Source organism: Salvia hispanica, chromosome 3 (genome assembly GCF_023119035.1).
Source record: "Salvia hispanica cultivar TCC Black 2014 chromosome 3, UniMelb_Shisp_WGS_1.0, whole genome shotgun sequence".
Taxonomy (NCBI): domain Eukaryota; kingdom Viridiplantae; phylum Streptophyta; class Magnoliopsida; order Lamiales; family Lamiaceae; genus Salvia; species Salvia hispanica.
The window spans coordinates 13894113-13903963 of NC_062967.1; the positions used below are offsets into that span (position 1 = coordinate 13894113).

Consider the following 9851-nt stretch of genomic DNA (forward strand, 5'->3'; position numbering starts at 1 on the left):
CGGTCCCTGAAGTTCTCGGCATTCTGCGAACTGAGGCGGAGAGTGCAGCAGATGTGATTGAGCTCCGTTCAGCGCAGGAACAAGGTAGAGGCGACCCGGATGTATCATTCGTGGACGGGCTGTGCTATTATAAACGCCGCCTGTATGTTAGTAATGAATCGGCAGTGAAGGAGGTGCTGCTACGGGAGTTTCACGCTGCACCGACAGCCGGCCATCCAGGGATTGACCGCACTTTCAAACGCTTAGCGGCTGTGTTTTATTGGAAGGGAATGCGGAAGGATGTGAAGAAATTTGTAGAGTCGTGCTACGATTGCCAGACAACTAAGTACTCTACTCAGAAACCTGCAGGGTTGCTGCAGTCGCTACCGATTCCTTCTCAAGTTTGGGAGGATGTTTCGATGGACTTTATTACTTGCCTTCCACAATCGAGGGGGTTTACGACTATTTTGGTGGCGGTGGACCGCTTGACAAAGTATGCTCACTTTGCACCGCTGCCGAAGAGCTACAATGCTTTGAAGGTGGCCACAGTGTTCATTGATACAGTGGTCAAACATCACGGGTTTCCGAAGACGTTGGTGTCGGATAGAGATCCCGTTTTCTTGAATGAGGTATGGGAGGATATGTTGCGCTTAAGTGGTACTAAGCTCAATTTCTCAACTGTCTATCACCCGCAATCGGATGGGCAGACGGAGGTGAGGAACCGGGGTTTGGAGCAATATTTGAGGGCGTTTGTGGCGGATAGACCGTCAAAATGGGTGAATTTTCTGCCGTGGGCGGAACTGGCATTGAATTGCTTTCATCACGAAGGCCTGGGGACTTCCCCTTTTACGGCGCTGTATGGTCGGGATCCGCCGTCATTAATTGCGGCTGCGCCCTCGGCGGAGACAACCCCGGACGTGGCATTGATGATACGGCAGCGAGGGGAGTTGATCGTGTTGCTCAGGAAGAATTTGGAGCGCGCGCAACAGCGGATGCGAGTTGCCGCTAATAAGCACCGTCGAGATGTGGAGTTCGAGGCTGGAGAGATGGTGTTGTTAAAGCTGCAGATGTATAGGCAGCATTCGGTCGCACGACCGCTGTCAACTAAACTAGCGCGACGATTTTATGGCCCTTTCAAGGTGCTGGAACGAATAGGCCAGGTGGCGTATCGTCTGAAGCTGCCGGAAGGGAATAGGGTGCACGATGTGTTTCATGTGAGTTTGTTGAAGCCTTTCGTTGTTAGTGAGAATCGGGTGGCGGAGGCTTTGCTTGCGAAGTTTGCTCGTGGCAGACCGGTGGTTCGACCGTGCCGCGTGCGGGATCGCCGGACGGTTTGGCGAGATGGGGAGACTGTTGAAGAATTGCTGCTCGAATGGGGTGATGACGGCGGGGATCAGCCGAGTTGGGAGCCCCGGGAGGTGGTACGTAGGAGATTTCCGGATCTGCTCCTTGAGGACAAGGAGGCTTCTAAGGAGGGGGGAGTTGTTACGGTGCAACAGTCAGCTCGTCTAAGGGAGACCAGCCCGGAGCAGCATGTGGAGGAGATGGACGTGGATACGGTGGACAAAGGCAGCAAAGAGACGACGAGAACAATCGCCAAGGACTGGTCGCGCCGTCAGAGACGTCAACCAGATCACTTTGGCGATTTTGTCAAGCATTGAAGCGGCTGACTTTTATCTATTTTTGTTAGTTTATTTCTATTTCGTGACTTTAGTTATTTGGGGATTATTATTGTTTATTTTTAATTATTTTTGCGTCGAGCGGATTATAAGCTCCTTTCCGGGTTTTCTTCGTTGATTCTTTCCCGGATCGTAGGTCGAATCAACCCTAGGGTCCTAGTATAAATATGCATGTATTTTATTTCACCTCTTAAGAAATAAAATATTTTTATGCAATTTACTTTCCACTGCTTCAAAACCCTCGTTCTTGCCGTGTTTGATCGTCGGGCAAACGATTCCGCGACTTCACGGAGGAATTCTACCGGAGTTAGGGAGTTTGGCCCTAACACTACCCGTTTTCTATAAATTTGACTTGTACAAGGATGATTTACGGAAATGGAAATACGAAATTTGATTCGACTTTGTTCTACAAAATAATTGAGTTCTACCAAGCAAAGAAGCTTGAAGAATTGATGGAAATTTATTCTTGCTAGGGATACTTCAACAATACTTCAACTCATTGTTGAGATTGAATTAGCTCCAACCATTCTACAAAAGGTATCCTATTTCAATTTTTTTGCTATTTTTGTACAATATCTATGTTTATTATGTTGAACTATAGCACTAATCTCAAATATGTTTTTTTTTTCTAATGTTGCAAATTTCATTTACACTATTACTTCTTTGTTTGTTGAATAGAGGAAGAGAGACTGATTGAGCTGGCCGACGAGTAAAGCTTGGATAGAAAGATGTTTGTTGTCAAGTAAAAAAAAGACACATAAATATTTGGCGAAGAAGATGAGAATGGAAGCTTTTTTTGCTAGGTTATATCGGCTAATAAAGTTATCAAATGTTCACATATGCGCATATGAGTTAGAATTATAAATGTATATAATTGTATAATTAGTGGCTGATTATATGAATAGATTCCTTCTTGGAAATATAAGTAATATTAGAGGCGTCTTTAAGCACTTTCTTGATATGAGCATATAAACAGATTTACAGTCAAGATTCGGGTAAAAAAAACCTCCACTATCAGTAAGGATTATCAAGTAGGCCGACCCAATGTAAGATATCGAATACAGATCTAAAACCCCCAAAATATAATAAGTGAGAAACAAAGTAAAATTGAACTGGGACGGAGGGAAAATTTTATTAATATTTGGCTATGATGTGTATATTTTAAAGTTGAGGGTTTAGGATTTAGGTTTCAAGGTTTGGGTTTTTAGTGTATAGGGTCACTATATTGCAATGAAATGAAGCTCGACTAGGAAGTGTCTCACCAGTGCAATCTTAAATTATAGCTTTTGATAAACAATATCTTAAATCTCATTAGGAGAAGTGATAATTATACATTCTTTAGGTTTTTTTTTATATTTTGTGTGATGTAAATTTGTTTTATTTTTTAGTTTGTTATATATATTTATGATTTTAGATTTCGAATGATAATATTATTTATCATTGCATAAAATTATTTAATAATGTAAAATACATGTATAAAAATAAAATGGATCATGCATCGACTTATTTGTTTGGTTAATATTATTAATTAATAACAACTATACTAATGTTATAGTATGTACTCCCTCTCTCCTACAAAAGATGTCACACTTGTGGGATGACACGAGATTTTAGGAGGTTTTGTTTTGTGTGTTAAATGGAGAGAGAAAATATTCCAAAAATGAAAATGTGACATCTTTTGTGGGACAAAGTAAAAAGGAAAGTGTGACATCTTTTGTGGGACGGAGGGAGTATAATTCAAAAGTCATAAAACATCTAATATTAAGTTAATTGAAGATATATCATGCAAAATTCAGTAAAATTATTTAAATATTTACATGAAAAAATATTTGTGCATCAAATAATAAATCAATTGATGATATACATTTCAAAATTAATCTTATCACATTTAAAATATTCAAATACTAAGAGAACTCACCTCACATCATCTCATCTCATCTCATCTCATCTCATCCCATCCTTTATAGGAGTATTTTTTACTAATAGTATTAGTAAATAAATATAAAATTAATTTAAATACATATTCAGAATGTGATCAAATAATATATATATATATATATGGGTTCATGATCAATTGAGATTTTTTAGGATAATTGAGAAATGAGATGCAATATCAGCCACTCATTTTCATTAAATGAGTGGTCCAAATTTTGCCCCACAAAAAAAATTTTAGATTAATTTATTATAAAAGGGCAGAATGGTAATTTCATATTTTAATTAGGGGATTCTGGTGAGGGTGCTGGTGTAAGTGGCTTCGTGATATCGACTTCGACAATGGTAGCTTCCAGCGCCTTCAGCGCGCTCCCGATCTCCGCGAAGAGCTCCGGCCGATTGTCGCAGCTAGGTTGGCAATTTTTGACACGACACGATAATACGACACGAACTGGCACGAAATTAATGGGTTTGGGTCAGAGCTTATCGTGTTCGTGTCCTTATCGGGTCGACCCATTAAGGACATGAAAATTTCGTGTCGTGTTCGTGTCGTGTTCGTGTCGGGTTCGTGTTATCCGTTAACAATGCGTGTTCGTGTCGTGTTCGTGTTATCCGTTAGCACATAATATTTTAATATTATTATTCTTATTATTTTCATTTTTCAATACTTATTTTCGTGTCATTAATGGGTTCGTGTCGTGTTCGTGTCGTGTTGACCCGAAACGGTTCGTGTCGTTAATGGGTTCGTGTCGTGTTTGTGTCTGAGGGTAGCGGGTCGTGTTCGTGTTCGTGTTTGAGGTTTTCTTATCGGGTCGTGTTCGTGTTTGTTGTTATCGTGTTCGTGTCGTTATCGTGTCGACACGATAACGACCCGACACGCACGATTTGCCACCCCTAGTCGCAGCAGATCGACGCCTTGATCTGCTCCGATCTGTCTTCAATCTGATGGAAGATCACCTCGTCGATCTCGCTCGGCACGCCGCTGTTGATTTTGCTCGCCTCCTTCGCTCTTTGCCGTTGCTCCTTCACGTGATCCACCACGTGCCCCAATAGCGCCGCCTTGTCAATCTACATAGATCGGAATCGATCAATTCAGTGAGAATTTTGATTCAATTTTGCTTTGGTTTTAGTTTTGATTTTTAATTTGATTCGAGAGAGGAGAGGGAAAAATACCTTTTCGGATTTGGGGATGAGTTTGAGGAGAGTGGATAGCTGAGCGTTGATTCTGTCTCTGCGGCGTTTCTCGGCTTCGCTGTGGCTTCTGGAGGCAGAGGCGGCTCGGTCGGCGGTGGCGGCGGAAGGGAGGAGCCACGGCTGTTCATCGGTGTATTACAGTGAATTATCTAAGCTGAGCGAATTCCAATTTTGAAAAATTGATTAGTTGATTTTCATCTATTTTGGTTATTTTAATCTGGCGGTAATTGATTGATGCTCTTCGACATAGTATGAAATTAGAAGAATGGATCGAACGATGTTGTTATCTGTGTATTTTTACAATTTTGTGGATTTTTCCATTGGTTACATTGAGTGTCTGGATCTCCTTTTAGTTTACTTAGGGAATAGGAGTTTTCTTTGATCTTTTCTAAAGCAGAGTTATTTGCATTATTGCGTATCTGTGGATTTTGGATATGACTTGCTAATTGTATGTTGGAGATAGGAACTTCATGAATTATATAGCTCGTTGACATAATAACATTTGTTGTTGACATGAATTATATAGGTCGTTGGCATAAATTCTATGAAAAATGTTGTTGACATGAATTATATGTAAAACGTTGTTGTTGACATAAATAATATTCGTCCTTGACATGTAAATATTTGTTGTTGACATTAATTATTTGTATGTTATTGTTGACATAATAGTTGACATATATAAAGTTTGTTGTTAACATCGTAGTTGACATAAATAACGTTTGTTGTTGACATCGTAGTTGACATAATATATTAGTTGTTGACATTTTAATACGAGTTGTTGACATTCAATAATCTAGTTGTTGATATATGAAATATAAGTGTTATTTTTTAGTTGTTGACATTTTAGTATGAGTTGTTGACATTCGATATTCTCGGTAGTGATATGTAAATTATAAGTGTTATTTTTTAATTGTTGACATTTTAATACGAGTTGTTGACATTCGATATTCTCGGTATTGATATGTGAATTATAAGTGTTATTTGTTAGTTGTTGACATTTTAATACGAGTTGTTGACATTCAATAATCTAGCCGTTGATATGTGAATTATAAGTGTTATTTGTTAGTTGTTGACATTTTAATACGAGTTGTTGACATTCGATATTCTCGATATTGATATGTGAATAGTAAGTGTTATTTGTTAGTTGTTGACATTTTAATACGAGTTGTTGACATTCGATATTCTCGGTATTGATATGTGAATTGTAAGTGTTATTTGTTAGTTGTTGACATTTTAATACGAGTTGTTGACATTCGATATTCTTGGTATTGATATGTGAATTATAAGTGTTATTTGTTAGTTGTTGACATTTTAATACGAGTTGTTGACATTCGATATTCTCGATATTGATATGTGAATAGTAAGTGTTATTTGTTAGTTGTTGACATTTTAATACGAGTTGTTGACATTCGATATTCTCGGTATCGACATGTGAATTGTAAGTGTTATTTGTTAGTTGTTGACATTTTAATACGAGTTGTTGACATTCGATATTCTTGGTATTGATATGTGAATTATAAGTGTTATTTTTTAGTTGTTAAAATTTTAATAAGTGTTATTTTATTGAATGTTGAAGATTTGAAGATTTGAAGATTTGAATGTTGAAGATTTGAAGATTTGAATGTTTGAAGATTTGAAGATTTGAATGATGAATATTTGAAGATTTGAAGATTTGAATGTTGAAGATTTGAATGATGAAGATTTGAAGATTTGAAGACTTTGAAGCTAGAGTTATAGAGAGGATTTTAGAAAATGATTTAAAATACAATTTAATAAAAAGACAATTATATCCCCGTGTTGACATAATGTTATAGTTGTTGACATTAAGTTAATCTTGTGAATTAGTGGCTGAGATTGCATCTCATTTCTCAATTATGCCAAAAAATCTCATCCTAACAAAACCATATATATATATATATATAGAGTCCCATTATTCACAAATCCAGTCTTAAAGACCGAACTAGAGACCAAATTAGGGCCCTTAGATCTTGATTTTAATGGATGAGATTAAACCATGCCTCATGAATTTCGCTACTTCATTATGTGAGTAATATACTTCAAATCAGGGGTATTTCGGTCAAATTACATCTAGGGTAAAAATTTCAACGTTGCTTCTCCTCATTCACGCCGTGCATCTTCTTTCACATCTCTCTCGCTCTCTTCTTCTCCAAATCGAAGAATACTTCTCCAAATCGAAGAATTCTTCTACAAATCGACGCATTTTCTTCTACAAAGCGACACTAATCTTCTTCTCCAAATCGACGTTCATTTCTACCGCAAATCGACGCTCATTTCTACTGCAAATCAATGCTCAAACGTTGTTTCTCTGCCGAAATCGATGACTCCACAACTTCCTCTTCTACAATTGACGACATCTCAAACCTATTCAAGTCGAAATGTGATCTGTGGTTTGCACTCGAAATGTTGACACTCGCAAATCGTTTACCGAAGGTGAAACTGCCTATTTGCTTGGAGTATCTGTGGGGTTTCAATTGTGATTCGAGCATGAAGAGACATAGTAGAAGAGGAAAGCAGTCTAAGGTAAGAGATGGTTGCTTGGAGTTGTGCCTTTGATGTGTTCGTAGAAATGTTTCAAAGAATGTAGAGGTTTGATTAATTCTTATACAATGAAAACGTAGGGAAACTTGGATTTTCGTATGTATATGGCATTTGCTTGATCAAATACCGGAATGAAGTATAACCGTAGTCCAATGAAGTAATAATGTTTTAAAATGAAGTAAAATCATACTAGAATGAAGTAAATATCTATTCATTTTTAATTTATTATATACCAGATTGATTTGTGTTTGTTATAATTTTTGACTAACAACAGTTAGATTTTATGTTTTACACCAGTGTTTTGTTTTATTTGCCAAATAAAGTATATGTCCAAGCCTGGTCGTAGATTTGCCAAATGAAGAAATAAAGGATTTGTCCAAGCTTGGTCGTAGATTTGCCAAATGCTACGTGGTTGGTCGGCATTCAAGGAATTGTGACAAAGCAGATGAGAAGAAAAAGCAACTATAAGTAATGAGCTGTTTTATTGATATTCTCCTGTTAGGATTTTGATTTTCTAAAAATGTTGTGATACATTTATTTGTTTGTAATTTATTACTTCATTCAAATAGGTTTGATACTTCATTCCAGTAGTTAACCACTTCATTTTGATACTTTGTTACTTCATTCCATTTTGAATTTGAATCTGTTTAACTTTTTGCAAACTTTAAAGTGAATAGACTGTATGAAGTTTTTTATTCATATGTTAATACTGAACCTATTCATTTAAAGAAAACTATATGTGCCTGCATTATTAAGGTATTTCCACATCCACGGTATTTATTATGATGTATTCGTATAGTTTGTTGTCGTTTAAATTTTTGAAGGTAAAATAAAATCTCATTTCAAAAAACACATAATAACTCTACTAACGAAGTACTTTTATGCATTTTGTTTCATTATTTGTTAACCTTCCAATCTCTTACCAAACAAAATATATAGTATATGATTAAGATTATCATGATAAGTGTTCTGTTGGACAATCATTTATCAATAGTTCTTATCTTGTTTTATGTTGACTCAAAGTAATGTACAGAAGAAATGAATTAAATCATTTACGAGATGAAGTTTATAAACCAATGATATAAAGGATTCAAGTGTAGATGAGGACAAGTGATCACTACTTCATTTATACGTGCATTTACTTCATCCAACAAGTATATCACTTCATCACAATAGCTTTTTACTTCATCGAACTTCAGGTGGGTTATTACTTCAGTTCACAACCTTATTAAATGAGATTATAACTTCATCAATTAAGTTATTTAGTCAATACAGGTACAAGTCCAACTGCACACTTATACATAAACACAATTCAGTTCATATTACTTCATTACATGTGATTATAACTTTATCGAGTATGTTATTTAGTTCATTACACTTATAATTCTTTGCAAACTATGCATAAAACACAGTTCGGTTCATATTACTTTATTACTTAAGGTTATAACTTCATCATATGCATTATTTAGTTCATTACAGTTACAATTATTCGCAAACTATGCATACAATACATTCAGTTCATATTATTTCATTATTTGAACTTATAACTTCATCACGTGTGTTATTTAGTTCATTACAATACTAATTCTTCACAAACTATACATACAACACAGTTCTCCATCCTTTCTTCCCCACTCTGAAAAATTCCTTCAATCTACCGCTATGATTTCCAACAAAAATCTCTCAAAATCGAACCAGATGACGATAAATTGTTCTCTAGCCCGAATCAAGCAATATATGCATTTCTTTTTCGAGTAATTCTCCCGAGTAGTATTTTATTTTCCAATGTATAAATTTTCCAATAATCTGCATAACAACTAAAATATACAAAACAAGAAAGAACTAACACACACGAAGATTAACACAACAAATCATGAAGTAACTCAAATAATGTGGATTTGACAACCAATCATGAATTAACACGCAAAGAATAAAGTAGATGTACGTATGAATAAAGTAGTGATCACTCTTCCTCGTCTGCTCCATAATATAGTTTATTACTTCAGTAGATTTATTACTTCATTCCAATAGTTAATTACTTCATTCCAGTAGATTACTACTTCATTCCACTTTGAATTTGTTTAACCTTTTTACAAAATTTAACCTTTATTATAGAACTCAGTAGCATCATCAAGTTTAGGAAAAATCTGTCCTATATAGGGCTTCCTATTACTTCATTACAAATGTTTTATTACCTCATTTTACGAAACTACTACTTCATCAAACAGAAAAGTATGCACTGCTGTTACCGCCCGCATTAATTCGACTCAGAGCATGCAGCATACTTTACTAGCCTTAGAAATCATACTTTAATTTGGGGCTGATAGTTCTTTTTTCATTGTTCATATTTAATTTGGGGGTGAAGTAAACATTATAGTTCATATTTATAGAATTTGGAGTCCTATTGGATGAAGTAAAAACCTAGTATAATGAAGTAGTAACTTTTTGGAATGAAGTAATAAACCTACTGGAATAAATTGTACTATTATTTTACATTAATAAAGTAAA

The 9851-nt window shown here is 35.8% G+C and overlaps 1 pseudogene; it reads right to left on the reverse strand.

Moving 5' to 3' along the window:
• Positions 1-3871: 3871 nt before the first annotated feature.
• LOC125209335 lies at positions 3872-8964 on the reverse strand (annotated as a pseudogene).
• Between the last annotated feature and the right edge of the window lie 887 nt (positions 8965-9851).